At 41.0% G+C, this 11124-nt stretch overlaps 1 protein-coding gene across 2 annotated transcripts in view; it reads left to right on the forward strand.

The window, feature by feature from the left end:
- Positions 1-10975: 10975 nt before the first annotated feature.
- The window catches only part of MIOS (meiosis regulator for oocyte development), a 32819-nt gene continuing 32670 nt past the window's right edge, over positions 10976-11124 (forward strand). Inside the window, exon 1 of one of the 2 annotated variants that reach the window (XM_016133680.2) lies at positions 10976-11113. The gene's annotated coding sequence lies outside the window, so the exon portion shown is untranslated. Of the gene's footprint in view, positions 11118-11124 lie in introns of both variants that reach the window. The other variant, XM_016133683.2, reaches the window with a different exon arrangement.

The raw sequence follows: 11124 nt of genomic DNA on the forward strand, positions 1-11124 counted from the left end.
AAAGGAAAGCTTAGCTGAATACATCATTCTAGGCTGGTAGTTCCTCTCACTTAATAGTTTAAAATTTTGATTCCGTTCCTTTCTGGCTTGTAAGGTCTGCGCTGAGAAGTTTGATGATAACCTCATGGGTTTTCCTTTATGGGTTACCATCTTCTTTCCCTTGACTTCCCTGAGAATTCTGTCTTTGTCATTCTTTTTTGATAACTTTAATACAATGTGTCTTGGTGAAGGCCGTTTTGGGTTGAGATAATTGGGTGTTCTGTTGATTTCTTGAATTCCAACGCCAGCTCATTCCTTAGATTTGGGAACTTCTCATCCACTATTTGTCTGAAAATGCTTTCTCGTCCCTGCTCCTTTTCTTCCCCTTCAAGAATGCCCATTTTTCTTATGTTTCCCTTCCCAATGTAATCACTTAGTTCTTGTATTTCTCTTTCATTATTTTTCATTCTTCAGTTTCTCTCTTCTTCCTTCTGATTTATTTCTAGACTTCTGTCCTTGATATCACTGACCCTCTCCTCCATTTGGTTGCCTCTGTTTCCCAAGCTTGCTGTTTCATTTTTCACCTCTTACAGTGTGTTTTTATCTCCAGAAAGTCTAATCTGTTCTTTTTGAGGGTTTCAATCTCCCTGCTCTGCTCATCTAGCTGTTTCTTCAATTCCTGAAATTGTTGATATGACTCTTTACAGAACTCATTGATTTTTTTCACAAGTACCATCCTGAATTCTCTGCCATTTAAGTAGCATATTTCTGTGTCTGTAAGTTTATTTTCAGGAGATTTTTTTGTCTTTCTTTCTGAGATGGCTTGTCACCTTGGTTGTTCATGGTGTTTAATGGACTATTTCTCTGTCTGGGCATTAATGGAAGTGTATTCTACTGTTTTTACAGAAAGAAGATTTTATTATATAAAGGTCCCTCTTTAGCCTGCTGCAAAGAAGCACTTTTTTTGGTTTCCAGTAGGTGGCGTCTAAGCCTCTTGGATCCCTGCTTTATATAAAACCTAATAATGGTTTTTTAATTTTCTTATATATATTTAGTCATGCTCACTATCCTCAGTTTCAGTCTCTGTCAGTGTCAGTGACAGTCTCAGCAATGTTTGCTCAGACTCCCCTGGTTCTTTGTGGTAATTGGTCTCAGAGGGTATGGGGGAAGGGCCCTCTTGGTTGGGAATTGGGAGCTGCGGCTCAGCCTTGGCTTTACAACCATGGCTGGTAAAATCAATTGTTGTTTCTCTGCGGTACCATCCTGCTTTGCTTCTCTGCTTTCTGCCCTGATGACTGGGCCCTGCTGTCAGCTGCATGCAACTTACAGCACTTCAGGCAGGGCTGTTCAAGAAATTTGCTGCACCTTCTCCCTTCCCCCTCCTCCTGCAGGTTGCTCCAGAGACTGGGAGAGGTAGCTTTAGTCTCTGCAGCATTTGCTCAGATTCCCATAGGGCTCCGAGGTGTTCAGTCTCAGAGGGGGTGAGGGGAGGGGCGCTCTAGGTTGGGGATTGGGAGCTGCAGCTCAGACTTGGTTTTGCAACCACGGCCGGTAGAAATCAACTGTTGTTTTTCTGCCGTCTCTCTCTTCTGCCTTCTGCCCTGATGGCTGGGCCCTGCCGCCGGCCGCCATGGGGAGCTCACAGCTTTCCCAGGCAGGGCTATTCAGAAGACTCGCCACTCCTTGTACCCCCACCCCACCCCCCACTCCCCTTCCTCCTGCAGGGAGCTCCAGAGGTTGCAAGAAGCATCTTCTTTATTTCTCCCAGTCCACCACCCAACATCCGGGGTTCTGACCTGTGGTAGTTCTTATGCACAGATCCCACACACAGACGTGCTGGTGTGCAGTTTGGGTGTTTTTTTGGTTCAGTTTTAGATGTTCAGCTTATTGTTGTTTCAAGGGGAAAGGTCTGAGGACATCTCTCACTCTGCGATGTTTCCCAATTCTATTTATTTAAATAGATGTTGAATTTTGTCAGATGCTTTTTCTGCACCTATTGAGATGATCATATGATTATGTTTTTCCTTCATTTTGCTTATGTGATGTATCACATTGATTGCTTTGTGAATGCGGAATCATCCTTGCATCTGGAGAATAAATCCCACTTGCTCGTAGCATATAATTCTTTTAATGTATTATTGAATTTGATTTGCTAATATTTTGTTGAGGATTTTTGCATCTAAGATCAACAGGGATTAGCCTGTAATTTTCTTTTCTTGTGGTGTCCTTGCCTGGTTTTAGTATCAGGGTAATGCTAGCCTCATCAAATAAGTTTGGAAGTATTTCTTTCTCTTCTATTTTTTGGACCCAATTCTATTTAATAATCAGGCTAAGGCTTACTTGTATCCAATAATATCAAGGCAGCTGCTGTAAATCAGCAGTCTTTCTAGGCTATTAAAGGGAAATCTTATCTCCCAGACAATTATATTAAAATTACAAGAAATAAAAACTCTTAGGCAACATACATATACTTAATAAATATAATTTACAGGCATTAATATAAAGAATTATTTCCATATAAGCAGAATACAGTTTAAATCTTCAGTCAAAGATGTAGAATTTACATGTATTAGGGAACACATTTCTTGATAATAGAATAGGGTAAGAAAAAATAAAAACTTAAACTTACTCACAGAAGATAATCAAATGCTTTTCTATTTAAAACAGTTTCTTCCAGTTAAATTCAGTGTTTGGGGCTGTTAAATTTGCAACTAATACACTTTTTTGGGCATGCTAATAAAGAAGCAAATATGTCAGACATGCATTTTTTCCTTGGCTGGCATGTTAAAACGAATAAAAAATTGTAATTTAAAATCTTAAACCATTAAATTAACAATTGAGATGCTTCCCCCCCCCAAAAAAAAATATTAATAAAAACTAATCTGCCTTCTGGAGAGCAGATTATTTTTAGATCCAATGTAAAAACATCCATCATCACAAAATAATATGATATATTAGATTTCTCCAAACAATTTCAGGATTTAGCCATCCTCACACAGCACATTTTTGTGTGTAACAGGATGTTAAAAATAGGATTTGTCATCCCTAATTTTGGCTAAAGCCTCACTAAACTAAAACAGAGCAATAGGTGATGAATACTCCAACATTCCAAAGTGCGATGCGACCACCTATGCAGAGCTGGAAACGATTTTGTAAGCTGAAGACCTAAACCCTCCTGAAGTATATGAAAGAAAGACTTAGAACTGAATATCCTGGGAGAGATTTCTTTGGAGAAATTCGTTTCCAGGGAGTTTTACTCTTAATCCCCTAAGGAGAGCTCTGGGGTGCTATTCTCTACAGAGAGCTTAACCTGTGCAACGTGGACAGAGATGGGGCTAGGGAATGTGGTGGACTGCAGTCTGAGGTAGGCCTGAAAACTCTATAGGCCAGCTAGTTGTTCTGAAAGATGAAAGGTGAGAGGTTCATGTGTAGGAAACAACTTTCACTCCTAGAGTTTTACTCCTAGATGCATGAGCATGCCCTGTGGACCAGATGTGGGTCACAGAAGGACAAGAGAAACAGCCTAAAGCAGTCAATGAAAGGATTTTTCTGGAGGGAGTGAGGCAATCTCACTGAGAGACATTGGAGATGCTCTATCAGGAACAGGCTGGTGTGAGGGGGCATTGTGTTCGAGACCTGCTGGCTTTAAGAGGACTTTGGATGAGAGATCCCCAGTGAAGTGGAGTACCCAAAGAACACCTGAGAGCTCCGCAGTGGAGGAAGCGATCACTCGAATAACCTTCTAAAACCAGAGCAAGGCAATAGCCAGTCAAATAAATCATTCCTGCACTTCTACCTGCAGGAGTGAGAAACTGCTCTTCTTGACTTTGGGGAAGGCATAAGGGCACAAAGTGAGGAAATAGAAAAGCTGGGCATGCCCCCTTTCCCACCACTGGCTTCCAGCCTGAAGCAAGCCCCAGATGGAGAGAGAAGAAACTCCAGGCTCAGAGTTTGAATTACTATGTGGGGATAGACAATTTAATTATTGGACTGAGATAGTTTTTATGACTAAATGTGAAAGAAGTGATTTTTACATCAAAGACCAACTCAAAGACTGATAACATTTGCCTATGATTTCACCAAAATAGCAAGGTAATCCTGCCCTCAAAAGTAGACATAAAAGGGCAGTGGAAGGAAAAAAATGTTTGTGATATATCCTATGTAGTCCTGCTCTTTCAATGGATTGGTGACATTCAACTGAAATTCCAATTCTTCAATAAATTAATATAAATTGTAAAATATAATATTAAATACGCAACAAAATTTTGCAACTCTACACTAAGATATTAATTGCATAAACAATGTGTCATTACACAGGGCCAAGGGCTACAGTTCTGCAGGTTGTGTGTTAAACACTTCCAGGAGGGCAGTTTGCTTGGTTATCCTACAGTTGTCAAGCCATAAGAATCTTGACGAAGGGCCACTTTTCTAATATGAGATATAACATTGTATATTACACATATTATACTGCAAAGGAAATTATATTGTATATCATGAGGAGCATTCACACATGGCATATTAATTAAGCAAATGCTCAGAGTATTATAAACAGTTTGCTCCAAACTGAATCTCTCTTTTCAAGTTTAGAGTAGCAGATTCCTTTAAACGTTTCCCAAAAGAAGACAAATACACTCAACAATGCAATGATTATAAAACCAATACAAAAGTTACAAAAGGGATAAAACTTAGTAAATTTGTTTCCTGATCATTTCTGTCCTGATCCTAATTCTGATTCTTTTTATGCTTCTGCTTTCTTCCTCAGTTACAATCATACTTAGCTTTCTCAAATAAGCTGCTGCTGATCCAGGATTTTGAACATTAGAATCAAGTTCATTATCTATTTGAAGGTTTTATAGTCACACATTGTATAGTACATCAGAAACAGTTCAAATTATTGACTCAGGCCAATCAGATTTGCTTTGAGTTTTCTGTGACCTGGTCTTTTTCTTCAAAATGACACTGGTTCTAAACACATTATCTTCATAGTTAGATATATGTCTAAATTTCATTGTTGGTTTGGGGACTCTTTTTCTCATTTTACCACCAAGAGGAGCCTGCTTTTATAGCTGCTTTGGGCTTGGTTTGGTTTAAATAATTCTAAAATTAATTTGATCCACTGCAAATACTTTTTTTTCCCTCATCAACTGTTAAAGCTTACAATATTGACATCTTAACTCCATCCTGAGGGATTTGGATGTTGGTACATAGGGAATGAGCCGATGAAGGATTCTAAATAAGAGGGTCACTTGACATGTGCTTCAGGAAGACCAATTTAGCCAAACAGAGGACGTAGTTTAGAGTAAAAGGGTGGGAGCAGGAGAACCAGAGGCCAGTTGGGAGACTACTGAGCGAGCAATAATTAAGACCTAAACTAGGGCAATGGCTATAGAAGCAGAGAGAGATTAGCAAAATTTAGCCTCATTGTCGATTTCAAAAGCCCAAATGTGATTTACTCAAATCTTATCCAAAGAGGGGAAGAGACCAGCGGTGAGATGGTTTTGGTTTCATTAGGCTTAACTGCCAATTTGATAGTAATTTTGATGGCTGTGGCTTTAGTGCTTAGTCCGTTCGGCCTGCTATAACGAAGTACCATAGACTAAGTGACGTATAAAGAACAGAAATGTATTTCTTGTTATTCTGGTGGCTGGAAGCCTGAGATCAGGGTGCCGGCATGGTCAGATTCTGGGGAGGGCTCTTTTCCGGATTTCAGAGTGCCAACTTCTCGCCGTGTCCTCACATGGCAGAAAAGGACTGAGAGCTCTCTGGGTCCCTTTGATAAGGGTACTACCCCTATTCATGAGGGCTCCACCTATGACCTAATTACTGTGCAAAAGCCCCCATTCCTAATATCATACTGGGTGTTAGGATTAGAACGTACCAGTTTGAAGTGGGGCAGCACATACTTTCAGTCCATAACACCAAATTACCCACAAATGAAACAGAAACTCTGTGAAGAAGCAATAAGTAGAGCAGGAGGTGTTGGCATTACCCACGTTGCAGTTATTATCCTAAAACTGCTCCAGCATGCAGCTTGAATCTTATTATTTCTGCTTAAATGCTGTGTGTATAGGATTATGATGTGTCTGTGTATCGTTATGGAATTTAGCATCCTAATCCTTCCAACTATACTCTTTTAAATAATATTCATTGGGTTTTTCCCCTCTCGTTAAAAAGTTTTATATTTTTATTTCAGAAACTATAAAAATAAGTGTAATGAAGAAAAAAATGATAAATTTTAAACTTGCGACACAGAGAAATCTGCTGTACAAATGTGGGCATAATTCCCTCCACTCTTTAAAAATAGTTAGAATTATATTTATTTTATTCAGTACTATTTTATTCCTATAACAATAACCCATGAGTGCTTCCGTTATCTAAAACAGGGGTCAGCAAACTAATCCAACCTGCCACCTATTTCTGTAGATAACATTTTCCTGGAGCGGAGTCACACCCCTTGGCTTAGGGACCCTCTCTGGCTGCTTTTGCACTACAACAGCAGAATTGAGTAGTTGTGATAGAGACAGTATATCTTGCAAAGCTGAAAATACTTACTCTCTGGCACTTTATGAAAAAGTTTGCCAGTCTCTGTTTTAAAAGATTATTTCAGTGGCACTTAGAATTAGATCAAGTAGCTATTCCATTTGACAGTGTGTGGGCCAGTAGTTAGAAGCATTATGCTGGAGCCAGATTATCTGGGTTAATATTCTAGCTCCACCACTTAAGAGGTATCTTGGGTAATTTATTTAACCCCTCTGTGCCTCAGTTTACTCATCTGTAAAATGAGAAAAATAACAAAATCATCCTCATGAAATTGTGATGAAGCTGAGGCGGATTCCATGGTGTACCTCCTGGACGTTGATCTTCAGTAATGAATGACTTATTCCTTCAGCTACTGGGATTGTTATCAGCAGATGACCCTCAGCCATCAGCCCTCTCTAGGGTCTGCCTTGCCTAAAAAAACTGCCTCACTGAAAGCCATAGTTTCTTTCAAGGGACAACTCACATCAATGACACATTCGCATCAGTGGGGTGGTATAAAGGCCTGGGTTCCTTATCCCAACTTAAGGCCTCTTTGAAGGGCCAGTTCTAAAGTTTCCCATGGATTGGCTGAGTTCTTTATCAGTACTGATTCATAGCTCGGGGTCTCCCTTTGCTCAATCCTGCATCTTTCTCCTCCCTTCAATAGGTGTTGGACCCAAGAACATTCTGTAAGAAGTATCTTATATCTTAATCTTCATCTTGGAACGTGGTTCTCGGGGCACTCAACCTGAGAGAGAGTGTTAAATGCTTCTATCTTATAAAGTACCTGGTACATAGTATATGCTATATAATTGTTTGTTATCAAATAATCCAGTAAGAGAAAGAAGACTATAAATACAAGTTCAAGAATTAAAAATAGAATAATATAGAATTTCCTATCATTAATGAATAGCTTATTCACAAATTTTTTAAATTAATGATAGTGAGAAAATATCATTAAGGTCTTTAAATTTTGTTGGATTTATTTAGTGTGATGCCACAGTTTATTTACAATTTAAATGTTAAAAATGTATTAAAAATGGTATCCTTGGTAGCTATGTAAATTTATTATAATGTTAGATATACTCCCAGAAATGTACAAGTGCATCAATTTATAAAATTTACTTGGAAGTATACTAGAATACTTTTGAAAACCAGTATTTTAAGATATCTCAGATCTTCTCATCCTCAAACTTTTTAAAAAGATTACCTAAGCCATGTCACATGTTTACAGGGCCAAAATTTCCTCTTGATGCCTAAGAGTAAAACTTGTTCTCAGGTACAGACTTATTTTGTGCATGTAGAAGAAAAGGGAGAGGGGATTAGCCAGTCACAGACTCTACAGAATGTTCCAGTAGTAAGTGGATTGCTGCTGAGGGCAGCAGTAATAGGAAGACAATTAGCTGTTCTTCAACTGCTATCTTTTACTGGTTCAAAATCACAACAAAAAAATACTATTCTGGATCACCATGACATATATGAAAGGGCTTAAAAAGAATGACATTTTGTTAGGGACCCAAATGTTTAAGTTAAAAACAAAAACAAACCAAAACACACCAAGACTGAACTTTAGCAACTCTGGCATTTATTACAAAATGCATGTTGGATAGACAACTGGCGTAACTTCAGACCAGTCTGTTAAATTCTCTGATACAGTTTAATCTTTCAACAAATTCAATGCATTTGTCTACTCAGTAAATATTTTTAAATACATATTATGCAGCATGCACTATAGGAAATCTAAAGTTCTATACTAAAAGTTCACTACCCATGAGGAAAATGCTATCTGCCATTTTCCAGACAGCAGAAAGGGAGAAAAAGAAGTAGATGGCAACAACTTTTCTTTTAAGGGACATGATCCAGTTCTACTTCCAGAGAATATGGTTTAGTGGGGGAGGAATCGATTTTCAAGTAGAATGAGAAAAGTGCCACTTATTTCCCTAAGGACTTTAGCATGCAAGGAAGTGGCAGCAACATGAGAGGAATACACTGTCACAAAAGCTTAGATGGAATAGGAAGTAGAGAAAAAGATATCAGCAAGATGGGAGTAGAGAGTAGAGAAAGATATTATTTTAGGATTCATTCAACAAATTTTTATTGAGCACATGCTCTGTACTATTCTCTCTTTTAGGTCCAGGAGATTAATCGAGAATAGAGCAGAAAGAGCTCCTGTATATTAGTTATGGAATAGGCTAAGACACTATGATAAACAGGTCCAAACATATAATAATTTGAGTACGAACACAGTTTATTTTCTCTTGTGTAGTGGCTCAGAGGTCTGTGGTTGATCCAAGGAAGGGGCCTCAGTTCCCTAAATTAGGCTGAGACCTAGACTAATGGGGGCAATTTCACCTTTCTTAATATATGGCCATTTCTAGTCCATGTTTCTTTTTGCCATTTTCCAGACAGGAAGAGAGTAAAGGAAGTGGATGACAAGCAGCTTTTATTTTAGGGGATATGGTCCAATTCTATTCACATCTCATCGTCACAACTTTTTGATATAGCCACACCTAGCTGAAAGGGAGGCCAAGGAATTGTCATCTCTGAGTCACCAAGTGCCTTGCTAATATTTGGGGTGGAGGCATAACAATGAAAACTGCTGATGTAGAGCATATATTTTAAAAGGGGAAGGCTAGGCAAGTAAAGAACAATTTTGATGGGGTACTGGGATTGAAAGCCTGAATGGAGTGAATTTAGGGGAAGGCAGGAGGATGTGAGATTATAGGAAAAAAAGTATAGTCCTCTATTTTGAGGAGAAAAATGAGACTGACTTAAATATATGTTTAAGGTAAAGAACCAGTAGAAATGAAGAGGTTGAAAACACACGGAAGAGGAGAAAATTGATGGCAAAAGGTCCCAAAAGAGGAAAAACACATACGGTCCTCTTCCTCTGTTAGCTAGTAGAAAGTAAAAATGAGTGTGAATGAAGATGCTGGGAGAAACAAAGAGAAAATAGGAGGGGGGTGTGGGAATTCCAACCTAATCGCTTTAATTTTTTTTTTTTTTCTGGAGTAAGAAGCAAAGTCATCTCCTGAGTGTGAGGGGAAACGTTTTCCTCAGCTATGTATGATAGGAGTGCATAAGGATGAGACTTGTATTGATCTGAGGTTGCATGTGGGGATTTGGAGCCAGGACCAAAATCATTGAGAAGATTGGCAAGATAGTGTTTGAAGTGATGGATTCTGTGGTATCTCCCCTCAGCAGTACAGCTAATTTTTCAGTCTCCACTTCTCCACTGGCAGGAGTGAAAAGGAGCCTCAGACCTTCACAGGCAATATTCTCCCCAAACTCATCCTCTTACCAAAACTACCTGTCTTGAAGTTCAGGACTAAGCTCATCTGTGTCAATCGCCCCAAGCCCAGCACCGTCCATTTTAAAGCATGAATAGACAAAGATTGCCGGACATCTGAAGAAAGTTCCTGTGTCAGATTTGTAACAACCTTGGCAGCACTGTTCACTCAATTATGGGAACCAGAAATCTAGAATCCTCTTTTTCCCTCACTCAGTCAGTCATCAAGCTCTGTTTATCCCACCTTCTAACTATTTCCCAGGCCACACACTTCTCTCCCTCGCCACTCTCCACGCAACTAGTAGTTTGGGTTACCATCGTCTCTCATTCTGATACCCTATCCCTCCCCTCTTTCTCCTGAAAAGCTGATCACATCACCTGCTCCATTAAAAACCTCCAATGACTCCAGCAATGCCTTTAGGGAAAAGTCCATGTAAATTCATTGACCTGGTTTCCAAATGCTTTCTGATACAGCATCGTAAAGGTCCCAACTTCCTCTGCTCACTTATCCATACTTCACTGCTTCTCCACTGCTATGCACTTGCTCTTTCTTCACCCTAGAAGGCTCTTTCTTCCAACTCTCTCTGTCCTATTCCCTTTCCCAGCTAATTCCATGTTCCTAGTGGCCCTCAAGAAAGCGTCTGTGAAACCCCCAACACTAAGGCGGCGCCCCTCATGTGGGGCTCTATATTAGCCCCTACGAGGCATCACTCTAATTGCCTGCTTCCTGCCTGGACCACGCCTTTTTTCGCTCGCTGCCGTGTCCCCAGCATTCTAGCACGGTGCCGGGTACACAGTAGGTGCTCAAGACTTACTTGTGGAACGAGTGCTTAAGTCGTGAACCAAATACCTTGGACTTCCTACTACGCCGATGGCCTACAAAAAACTTTTAGTGAAAATTTAAACTGATCGTATGAGTTAAAAGCGTGCGAACCGCTTGTGAACGAGAACCCGGCTCGGCGAAGCCCGCGGGCGCGCACGCTGGCGAAGACGCGCGGGAAGACGCGCCGGGCTGCAGGGGCGGGGCCTGCGGGGAGCCGGTGCCCTCGGGCGGGGCGGGGCCTCCCGGCGGTGACCCCGCCCCGGGGCGGTGCGACTCCGGGCTCGCGAAGGGGCGGGGCTCGCGGACGACGAATTTCCCTGCCGAGGCCCAGGCGCTTCTGCACGCTCCGAGGCGCGGTGGCGGGGCCGTGGGTCCCGGCTGGGTGTCCCTAAGTTACCGGCCGCGCCGCCGTGCCCGCCATCTTGCCCGCGTCCGGACTCCCGCGGCGGCGGGGGCGGTGACCCGGCCGGAAGCGGCTGTGCGGCGGCCGGCTGCCTCCTCAGGTCGGTGAGTG

The sequence above is a fragment of the Rousettus aegyptiacus genome, unplaced genomic scaffold (genome assembly GCF_014176215.1).
Source record: "Rousettus aegyptiacus isolate mRouAeg1 unplaced genomic scaffold, mRouAeg1.p scaffold_m13_p_13, whole genome shotgun sequence".
Lineage (NCBI taxonomy): Eukaryota > Metazoa > Chordata > Mammalia > Chiroptera > Pteropodidae > Rousettus > Rousettus aegyptiacus.